Genomic DNA, 11,257 nt, shown 5'->3' with positions numbered 1-11,257 from the left:
CACTGCTGTTTTCTAGCGAAGGTTGAGGTTGAAGGAATGATATATGATGAGTAAACTTTATTGTCTAAACATTGGAATGCATTACTTGTATCACGGCCATGGTATTAGATTCAAATATTAAACTTTCTTCCTGAGTATGCAATGGCAATCTTGATTTGAACAACATTTCTATAACATTTTGGAAAGCAGCAATATGGATCGATTGAGTGGTGGAAATCGAGGATTTGTTTTTCACAAGTTTCGAAAAATTCCTATTTGATTGTACTTTAAAATCCTCGGTTTGCTTCAAGTATTTTGAAATGGGTGTTTTCAGCTATATGATGCAGTGGCTCTTTATTAATTTGGTTTTCTAGTTTGGATGGCTACATAATATTGTTTATTCACAGGGTGAAATAAATGAATCGGTAACGGGTTCTGCTAGTTTTCCTTATTAACAACTGAAACTTAGCATTTTTATTTTTATTTTTATTTTACAGTTCTGAGTTTCTAATTTGTTTACATTTCTTAAATGTCTTTCATAGTTAATGTGGTATGCGCGATTTCTTTTAACTTCTTGAATCCCTATGCCTTTTCAAGACCAATGACAGGATCAATCTCACCATGCTTACCTAAATTTATTCCCGTAGATAATAAGGAATGGGCTGTCAAAAACATATCAGAGGGGTCCATTATCCGCGTTGCCTCATACGATGTTCTTGCTCAGTTATATGTAAAGAGAAATTTATTTCCACACTCTCCATCACATTGCCTAAAATATAAGTCACGTTCACAATCTCTCCTAACACTACTAAAACGTTTGGAGGCTAACTTCTTATGTCTACAGGAATTAGATGACTTTGAAACATTTTACGAAGGAAACATGGACAAAGAAGGGTATTCAAGTGTATATATCCAACGATGTGGATGCAAACGTGATGGTTGTGGCATCTTTTACAAGCGTGAGCGAGTAGAGCTAATTTTAGAAGAGACCATTCAGACAAGGTGAAAGATGAAGAAAATTTAGGTACCAATAATAGCGAAGGTACACTGGCAGGATCCCCACAAACTGATTTACCGGAAGACAGAGGAGATCCAAATGACCCTAGGGTGAGTTTGAAGCGGGATTGCGTTGGACTGTTAACAACATTCAAACTTCTAGAGCCCCCGCACCACGTGATTGTTCTTGCAAACACATATTTATTGGGATCCAGATTGGGCAGATGTAAAGTTTGCACAAAAAAAGTATCTTCTATTATGTGTTACTCAATTTAAGGATGTAGTCTCAAAAAGATTCAATTGTACCAAACATTCATATTATACCAGACTTGTTCTTATACTCAAATCAAATATATGAAGTACATTTAGGCACGCATTGGTTTTCGATTTTCCCGGACTTGTGTTTAACTAAACATATTTGTTGGATTTCTGTTTATAATTATTTGCATTTGACTCTTATAACTTTAGGGTAGAATGTAGTACATATTTAACAAAACTAGTCATGCACGCATGGGCCCATAGGTCTCAAGGGTTCAACATACCTTTGATACCAAGTGTAGGGACCCACCCTATAATTTTTTATTTTATTTTGGCTTTAAATACTAAAATGCAATTATAAGAAAATAGCATTGGGAACTCAAAAATCGTTAAGCAATATATAAAACTTTCCTTAATTTCACTTTATTGAACATATTTACTAATTTACATGTTATTAACTAAAACCATAATGAAGTGATACAAAATAATATTATAACAAAATAGGTATCATTCACTAGGAGACAAGATTCAAACATGACTTGCCGCTATTTTCCCTCCTTCGTTGTCGTTTGCCTCAAAGTGTGAATGTCAACATGCTTAATCCGAATGTAATGACCCACCAATTGACCTCCCAACCTACTCCTTGGGTACTCTCCTTCCCCGCGGACCCCCGAGCTACAATGGAGTTGTACAATGGAGGAATGTAATATCTGGTATAGGAGAGCACTCTTTGGCTCAAGAGTCCTCTCTCAAAAGTCCTCTACCTCACCAAACTCACTATAGCTCATGGTCACTACTCTGACATAGTCTCATCCAACCAACAATAGGGTAAAAGGTCCCTTATCCCATGCCTTTCCCCTTCTTTTATAGGAGTCCTCATAGGTGACACTTAGGATTTCATGCATAATTAATTATTTTTTATAATTCAATAGTTTGATTATTCACCCACCCATGTGTTACTTTCTTATCAAGGGTCTCCAAAATTATTTACTTAAAATTTAAATTTAAAACTAATATTTTTTCCTCACCTCAACAAGATTCCTATTTCTTCTCCTAGATGTCTCTTGATCCCCCTTTTTACTCCTTAATTTGTGTTCATTACTAAAGTAAATTGGTAAGTCAAGATTTGATCCCCTATCTACTCCCTAATTTAACTCAAGTTATCTCTTAGATGGATATTTTTATTTTGGTTGTTACCACATGGAGGGTCTCTAACTTTCTCTAAGATTTAATTTATTAATCTTATTCTAATTCACCATCCTCTTCTCTTAATTAGGTTTAACTATTTTAGGATTAATATTTATCCTTACATTTATGTCTCTCTTTCTGCTTTTTAGCTAATTAAACTACATTATCTACCTAATATTTTCCAACATGGGAAAGGTAGAGTTTTTAAGGTAAAATATTTTATTTCTTCCTATGATCCTCTTAACCCAACTTTTACTCTTGATTTAATTACCTCAGTTTCTAACATTATTTACCCTTCATGTGAATTTACCTGGTTTTCATATCTTGATTATATTTATTTATTTATTTATTTTTAATGATTCTAATGGTGCCAAGTTTGGTCGTGCCCTTCAAGAACTCCCTTTGAAGTTCCAAGGGTGTCACGCCTAACAGTTTATTTGTGATTGATCTAGGTGGATCTCAAGACACCAGGGGCATGAAAAGGCTCAAAATTCAAAGTGGCAGAAAGGCAATTATCTTGACATCATATCGAAGTGCTCGACACCTTGATTCTAACGATGTGAACGATGCTCCAATCCGAGTCAGAATGAAGGAGATAGAAGCAGTTAAAGTTCTCGGTTGATTTGCAAAAAACAGAGGAAAATGAAAGTCCAAGGATGCTCCTGGAAATAGTCCCATTGCGTAGATATTTTCGTTCTGAATCTACTGCAACTTGAATGGGCTAAAATGGACTTTGAATGATGAAGTTATCGCAAAAAGAAGTTTGCCTTTGTTCCTTTGAAAAAGGAGGCATTTCTTCTAAAAATGGGCTTAAAGCCTTATAAAGGAAAATCACAATCGGAAGGGTTCAAAGGGCGGACTTAAGGCCAGGTGGAAGGAACCCCCGATCAGTGATCTCTGACTTATCGCAATTAGGGGTAGGCTATATGCGATGTCGGGACCCCAGACCAGGTGACATTGCAATTGCCGATATCGACGTCGGCATATGCTATGGTATGAAGGAAGAATCCCGGGCCGCAACAAATGCGATATGCGATAGCGATCCACGACGTGCAATCTCAACCGTCAGATCAAAAAAGATATCTACGGTCAGGATTTAATCGGCGGCCGGGAGATCGATGATCCCCGATACAAAGGGTCGATGCGATAGCGACATGCGATGTGATATTTACCGTCTGATCAAGGAGCAGATCAACGGTCCAGATTTAATTGGCGATCCCCGCTACAAGGGTCGTTGCGACTTGTGATAAAGCATGGACTCAACAGGGGAATAAGGCAGACTTAATATTATTTGAGTTCCAGCTTTTCAAGTTTTTTAGTGTTTCCGTGTATTATTATGTTGAACGAAAAAAGGGCAATTTTCGGGGTTTTGTTACAAAGAAAGGTCGCACTGTTGAATTCATCGCGCCCGTCGATCCTTTCGTTAGAACAGCTTCTATTCTAAACAAATAGATTCCCCACTTTAAGTGACCTTCTAACAAAAAAAATGTTATAAATCACGATGAACGAAGAAAAGTGCATGGGGAGAGGACAGTGCACGCGCTTCGAGGCAGGGGCTTGCAGGAGGGGCAAAAGTTCATTTTGTCAAGATTTGACAAATTTTTATATGGTTTCAGCCCTTCTCGACACCACGAACACAATGGCGCTATCCTTTTCTCCATTTGAGTTTTGCATTTTTCGGTCATTTTCCAGAATGGAGGTATAAGACTCCTTTTTTGTAACTAATGATTGTATTCTTATTTTTTCATGTCATTTAATGAATGAAGGCCTCCCCATTGATCAAGCAGGGCCCGGAGACGTACTCCAAGTTGGACAAACTCCATTATCAAGCTTCTTGTTTTCTTCTCATGCTTCATGTGTTTCTTCTTCTTCTCTCATGTGCACACTAGATTTCTATGGTTGAGCTGCAATTTCTACATGTGATTCTTTAGTACATCTATAAGCAAAAGATCTTGGATCAAGTGGTATCTGAGCAGGTATTTTTAGATGTGAATTGCATGTTTGTATGCTAACAAGAAACATGCTCCGAAGAGGTGAAGGGAAACTAGAGCCTTTCGATCATGAAGTGGCGCGTGCACATCGAAGGAGAAACATGGCAGATGAAGAGGCTCGTCTTGAAGAGAAGCACAATTTCCACAAAACATTCTATTCAATGGCAGAAAATGTCGGTCAATTACTTTCAAGGCTGAAGGAATAAAAAGAGAGAAAATTGGAAGAACAAGGTTCAGTGCATGGAAATGGTGGAGAAGAACCCCCTCCTTCTCCTTCCACGAGTGAAAGTTCTTCTTCCTCTCATCACCATAATCGTAGAAATTCAAGGGATGCATATAAGAAACCTTTCTTTAAATTAGATGTCAAATTTGATCTTCCCATGTATAACAGGGAAAGTAATGCAGAGAAGCTTAATAACTGGATTAGCCAAATTGAGATCTACTACAGGATTCAACAGATCGCAAAGGACAAGGAAAAGATTCAGTTGGCCTCTCTTCAGCTGAGTGGTACCGCTCTCGTCTGGTGGAAGAGCAAATTGTGAAGCAATAAGAGTGTGGGTAATCTTCCTTCCTCTTGGCCTAGTTTTATTTCTGCATTAAAGGAACAATTTTATCCCTTGGGTTATAAGCAAAAAGCCTTAATGGATTGGAAATATTTAAGGCAAGGCAAAGGTCAGGATGTGCAAAGTTTTACAGAGGAGTTTAGAAAATAAGCACTTAATTTAGGCATTGCACTTGACTCACCTGAAGTAGTAACCAGGTATATTGGATCTTTACATAGCTACATTAGACATTCCTTATTATTGGTTGAACCTACTACCATTGACTCGGCTAGTGTAAAGGCCATCCATCTAAAAAACAGGGGAACACATGGACAAGATGACCACTCAAAGAGAACTGTGGCAGCCAAGAGAAGGGGAGCAAAGCCCTCTTATACACACTGTGAGAAAGAGGGGCATGACGAAAAGAATTTGTTGGAAGCTGCACCCTGAGTTGAGACCTGAGAGGAATGACAGAAAGGGGAAGAAGAAGGTTGTCAACACCATGCAGCAAAGCCAAGATTCCGAGTCATAGGAAGATGAGAAGGTCAAATCTATAGGATTTTCACGGGGTAGACCCATTGACTTGGGGTCTGACTCCGACGATGAGATGAAGTTTGCAGCCTTTGGGATCGCGGTAGGAGGACCCATAGATTTCGGGTCTGATTCTGACAATGAATCAAGGATTTCAACCGACATAATAAAAAGGGCACTCCCCACAGCAGGACACGAAGAACTTGAGGAGATCAAACACTGCATCCAAGAAGAGAATGCTAAGCTAAGGAGGCTTCTATAGGAGGCAAGGGAAGAAAACCAAAGATTACTACGCCAGTTGCAAGCCAAGGACGAGGCCTTGGAAACGCTGCAACATAGTTATCTGGAGGTAAAAAGTGATTCTCTGATTTCATATGATTTTCATGATGATGGATTTGTTGCGTTTGAAAAACATACTACAGGGATTGGATCCAAACTAATGAAGAAGATGGGATATCAAGGAAAGGGCCTCAGCATCAAAGGCCAAGGCATCATAAACCCCATCAAATTCAAGGAGTTTCCGCACCATGCAAGACTCAGATACACTAGAAAGGAAATAGGGGAAAGCTTCAATACAGCTAGTAACCAGCCAACAAAAAATGACGAAATTTCGTCCTTACAGTCCAGCTATAGTGAAGGCTCCATGAACACTTATCGAAGGAACACTAGGGAAAGTGCCCCAGGGCAGCCCGAAAAGTTTGGAGGAGAAAGAATCGTTGTAATCATTGCAACAAAGAGGGACACCAACAAATCACGTGTCTGATGCTCCATGTTCTGGAAACGTCTCTAGAGGAGCCGAAAGGTGAACATGTTCAACAGATGAATCCACACCATTCCCAGTGGTCTACTTTATTAAGTTGGGTTTTTTAGGGGTAGTAGCTTGTTATGGCCACCATTGTAAATCATACGTTGCAAGCAAATGTAAAAAAGATGGCGTGTTTCTCATCACTTCAAGATGCAATGATGATATTTTGGCCTTTCCTTATTAATATTTGAGGCATTAATTACTTTTTATGTAATCATTGGCCAATGAGTGTGCGCTATGAACTCTTGGCAAGGAGGGGTTGTTAAATCATGTTTGGTGTAAATGATTGCAAGAATATACCAGTTTCACATGCATGTGATTGAAAGTGTGGATTGAGACAACGTAGTAATGCTTTTGGGGTCCAAAAGCTCTTTAATGGGGAGGATTGATCCAGGTGGATCTCAAGACACCAGGGGCATGAAAAAGGCTCAAAATTCAAAGTGGCAGAAAGGAAATTATCTTGACATCAGATCGAAGTGCTCGTCACCCTAATTCCGATGGTGTGAATGGCACTCCAATGTGAGTCTGAATGAAGGAGATAGAAGCAGTCAAAGTTCTAGATTGACTTGCAGGAAACAAAGGAAAATGAAAGTCCAAGGATGCTCTTGGAAATAGTCCCATTGTGTAGATCTTTTCATTCTGAATCCACTGCAACTTGAATGGGCTAAAATGGACTTCGGATGATGAAGTTATCGCAAAAAGAAGTTTGCCTTTGTTCCTTTGAAAAAGGAGGCATTTCTTCTAAAAATGGGCTTAAAGCCTTATAAAGGAAAATCGCAATCGAAAGGGTCCAAAGGGCAGACTTAAGACCAGGTGGAAGGAACCCCTGATCAGCAATCTCCGACTTATCGCAATCGGAGGGAGGCTATATGGGATGTCGGGACCCTAGACCAAGTGACATTGTGATTGCCGATATCGGCGTCGACGTAGGCTATGGTATGAAGGAAGAACCCCGGGCGCAGCGAATGCGATAGTGATCCAAAACGTGCAATCTCAGCCATCGGATAAGAAAAGAGATCTACCGTTAGGATTTAATCGGTTATCAGGAGATCGGTGATACTCGATACAAAGGGCCGATGCGATAGCGACATGCGATGTGATATTTACCTTCCGATCAAGGAGTAGATTAATGGTCCAGATTTAATTAGTGATACCAGCAATATCAGTGATTAGTATTCAGTGATCCTCGCTACAAGGTCCATTGTGACTTGCGATAAAGCGCGGACCTGACAGGTGAATAAGCCAGACTTGATATCATTTGAGTTCCGGCTTTTCGAGTTTTTTAGTGTTTCCGTGTATTATTGTGTTGAATGGAAAAAGGGTTGTTTTCAGGGTTTTGTTGCAAAGAAAGGTCAGACATTCAGATTCATCGCTCCCACCGATCCTTTTGATAGAATATCTTCTATTCTAAACAAACAGATTCCCCACTTTAAGCGACCCTGTAACAAAAAAAATGCTATAAAGCACGATGAACGAAGAAAAGTGCAGGGGGAGAGGACAGTGCACACGGTTCGAGGCAGGAGCTTGCAAGAGGGGAAAAAGTTCATTTTGTCAATATTTGACAAATTTTATATGGTTTCATCCCTTCTCGACGCCACGAATGCAATGTTGCTATCCGTTTCTCCATCTAAATTCTGCATTTTTTTGCCATTTTTCAGAATGGAGGTATAAGACTCCTTTTTTGTAACTGATGATTGTATTCTTCTTTTTTCATGCCATTTAATGAATGAAGGCCTCCCCATTAATCAAGTAGGGCCTGGAGACGTAGTCCAAGTTGGACGAACTTCATTATCAAGCTTCTTGTCTTCTTCTCATGCTTTATGTGTTTCTTCTTCTTCTCTTATGTGCACATTAGATTTCTATGGTTGAGCTGCAATTTCTACATGTGATTCTTTAGTACATCTATAAGCAAAAGATCTTGGATCAGTGATGCCAAGGATGTCACGCCTACAGTTTATTTATGATGCCAAGGGTGCCAAGTTGGTTGTGCCCTTCAAGAAATTCCCTTGAAGTTCCAAGGGTGCCACGCCACTTGCCCTTTAAGCATTTAGTGGCTACGAGTGGAAAGTATAGGTGCAATGACAGAGACCACTATCATCTCTTATGTTTCCTGCTATAGTGAGACTAATGGTTTCGAGGATCAATGAATTTGCCTTGATGCGCCCCCGCCGCCCCCCCCACGCCCCTGGTAAAATCCTCATGAGGGACCCAACTTTGGGACCTACCCTCATGACATTGTGATCTTCAAGGTGAAGGTGGTTCAACCTTTGCAGCCCAAGTCACAGAGGGAGTGCTAGTGGGTGAGATCAGAGACACTAGCCCACCCCTCCCATGTAGTTCCATCCAATTATACAACCCCATCACCCATATGTGAGTCATTCGTCCAAGCAACTAATTTGTGCTTGCAACCACGAATATATCATCATAATATAGATAAACATATATATCAAGTTTCAAAATTAACTTAGAATTTCAAAGACAAAAATATAAATTTTCATCAAACCATGTGTCGCCAACTCATCATATGCGAGTGCCTCTGGTGGTTTCTTGCCATACTCAATAATCATCAGTAACAAGGTTTCTCAGTGTTATTCATTGTCATAATAGCATCATCAACATCACCTAGTCATTCGCATCATTGTTCATTGTGAACCAGAACTAATGCAAGTAGGTAACATAGGGGACACATCCATCATGGCTATCATCATCATAACATCAATGGAAACATAAATATCCATCAAAGCTATCAACATTGTAACATCAATAGAAAACATACCTATCCATCAAAGCTATCATCATCATGATATCAATAGAGAGTATACATATCCTTTACTACCATCATCATCATAAATTCAATAGAGACCAAACATAACCATTTATGCTACAATAATCATAATATCAATAGAGAACACGCATAACCATTAATGCTACAATCATCATAATACCAATAGATAACATACATAACCATTAATGTTATCTTCATCATAATATCAATGGAGAACATACATAAACATCACAGCCACTAATAATAGAGTCATGTGTCTGGATCCTCAACCTGAGGTCCTCAAAGAATAGAGTGTGGCCCTTAGGGATAAATAAATGTTAAAGTCATATCACTATCAGTCAACTAGAGTGGGGCACTACATATGTTATCCTATTGGTTGCCTCAAAATGGCCATGAAAACCTGTCATGGACGGACGAAGAGGGAAACAACCTTAGCAACCCAACGAGATCATTTTGATCCATGCTTGCGGTCATGGATCAAACTCAACGTGTTTACTTTTATTATCTTTTCCAGTTATTATTAGCAAACAATTGCAGTATTTCAGTTTTCCTGATTCGAGCAAGTTTATGCCTCTGTATTTGTATAAATACTTTCATGTGTAATTTGCATGAGTAGTATCTCAGACGTCAATACTATTGTAACACTTGTTCATATGAATACAAAGTTCATGTTCTATTGATCTTGTTGTGTAAACTCCTTTAGCAGTTGAAGGAGTTGTGAGTAAGGGAGGGCCCCCTTTACTCACAACTCCCATAATTACAGATTGTGTTCCTTTATTTATTTTCATGAATTGATATGGTTTTTACATAGCTTTTGATTCCTCTTTTCTAAATTATGGTAGCACATGTGTGATGATTAAATGGTGAAGCTTATGTGATGAATATGTTTGGAGTAATTGAGTAGGCTTTAATCTTACATTGCAATTTGTTGAATTGATTTGATTGTTGTTTGATTGATCTATTATCTTTTTCGGATCGACATAAACAATTTTTAAAGCTTTAAAGGGATGATTAAATCCGCTCCATAGCCTTTGCTACTAAGTGTTGATGGGGAAAAGTGACATTAGAGTTGTGTGTGTATGTGATTTTGTTTAGGAAAACACTGAAAGTATTATCCTACATATATTTTGCGCAGTATGTCACAAGGTTACCTACCCCTTGTTGATAACTTATGTCTGTCAAATTATAAGTCTATAATTTTCCCAAACAATGCCTCCAACAAACAAAGACGAATCAAATATAAAGTTGATTTAAACACTCAAACATTTCTAGGTATACCCCGTGTAATGTTTCTCTTCCCCAACATCTCGAAGCTTCACTTAGAAACCCATGTCCTTCAACTTTCCCTGCTCCAACTGTACTTACCCTTCAACTTTCTCCATTCACTGGCACTTCTTCCCCATATACATCGCACACCCCACCATTGACTCATCCTCCTTCACCCTCCCATCCCCATATTTTTCTCAACCCTGCCCTTAACCATGCACAACACCGATTTAATGAAAGGATAGATGACCTCTCTACCTTGCATGTCTGCTCCATATGCAAAGAATAATACCCAAATATGAAAACAAAATTCTTACATGGTAACCTTTGTTTCCCTCGATGTGTAACTACAAAATCCATCCACCTCTTCTCGCTTGCAAAAAACATGGACCCTGGCAACCAACTGTTTGTCCTTGTTGCTCTAACACAAATAGAGGAAATTCTCATATCACGTGTCATCCCAGTCTTGCAAGTCACCCATGCACGAGGTTGGCAATACAAATACATTGGCCATACTATTTGTTTCCCCTAAGGCATCACTATGATCACCAACATTTTTCCACTTCGTTTCTGAATTAGACATCGTCGTTGTTACTAGACATGGCTTTGACCGCAAAATATGATTTCATTGTTAGTAGGACATGCTTTCTTATAGCTTTAGAGTAAAACCTAGCCAATGATCCCTACTACAAGGATGTAGATCTAGACCAACCTGCAATATCTACCTTGCTGACTCATCCTACCGATATGTCTTCTCTTGTCTGTCGCATTACCCCCTCCTCTCACGACCCACGACTTGCCTTCCCTACTTTCGATGATAACATTCCTACACAGCCCACCCCAACAAACCTCCAACCATCCTCTTGTGTATCAGCACTCCCAAATTTAGATACTGATCTTGAAGAAATATCCAACT

At 39.2% G+C, this 11,257-nt stretch overlaps 1 pseudogene; it reads left to right on the top strand.

Moving 5' to 3' along the window:
* Positions 1 to 508: 508 nt before the first annotated feature.
* LOC149153989 (carbon catabolite repressor protein 4 homolog 4 pseudogene) lies at positions 509 to 1,333 on the top strand (annotated as a pseudogene).
* Positions 1,334 to 11,257: the final 9,924 nt, after the last annotated feature.

Source organism: Pinus tabuliformis, chromosome 9 (genome assembly GCF_031772625.1).
Source record: "Pinus tabuliformis cultivar Carrire ecotype Pingquan chromosome 9, CPIR1, whole genome shotgun sequence".
In the NCBI taxonomy this organism is placed as follows: Eukaryota; Viridiplantae; Streptophyta; class Pinopsida; order Pinales; family Pinaceae; genus Pinus; species Pinus tabuliformis.
The sequence above is the reverse complement of the archived record's forward strand: the minus strand, read 5'-3'. Positions and strand labels throughout refer to the sequence as shown.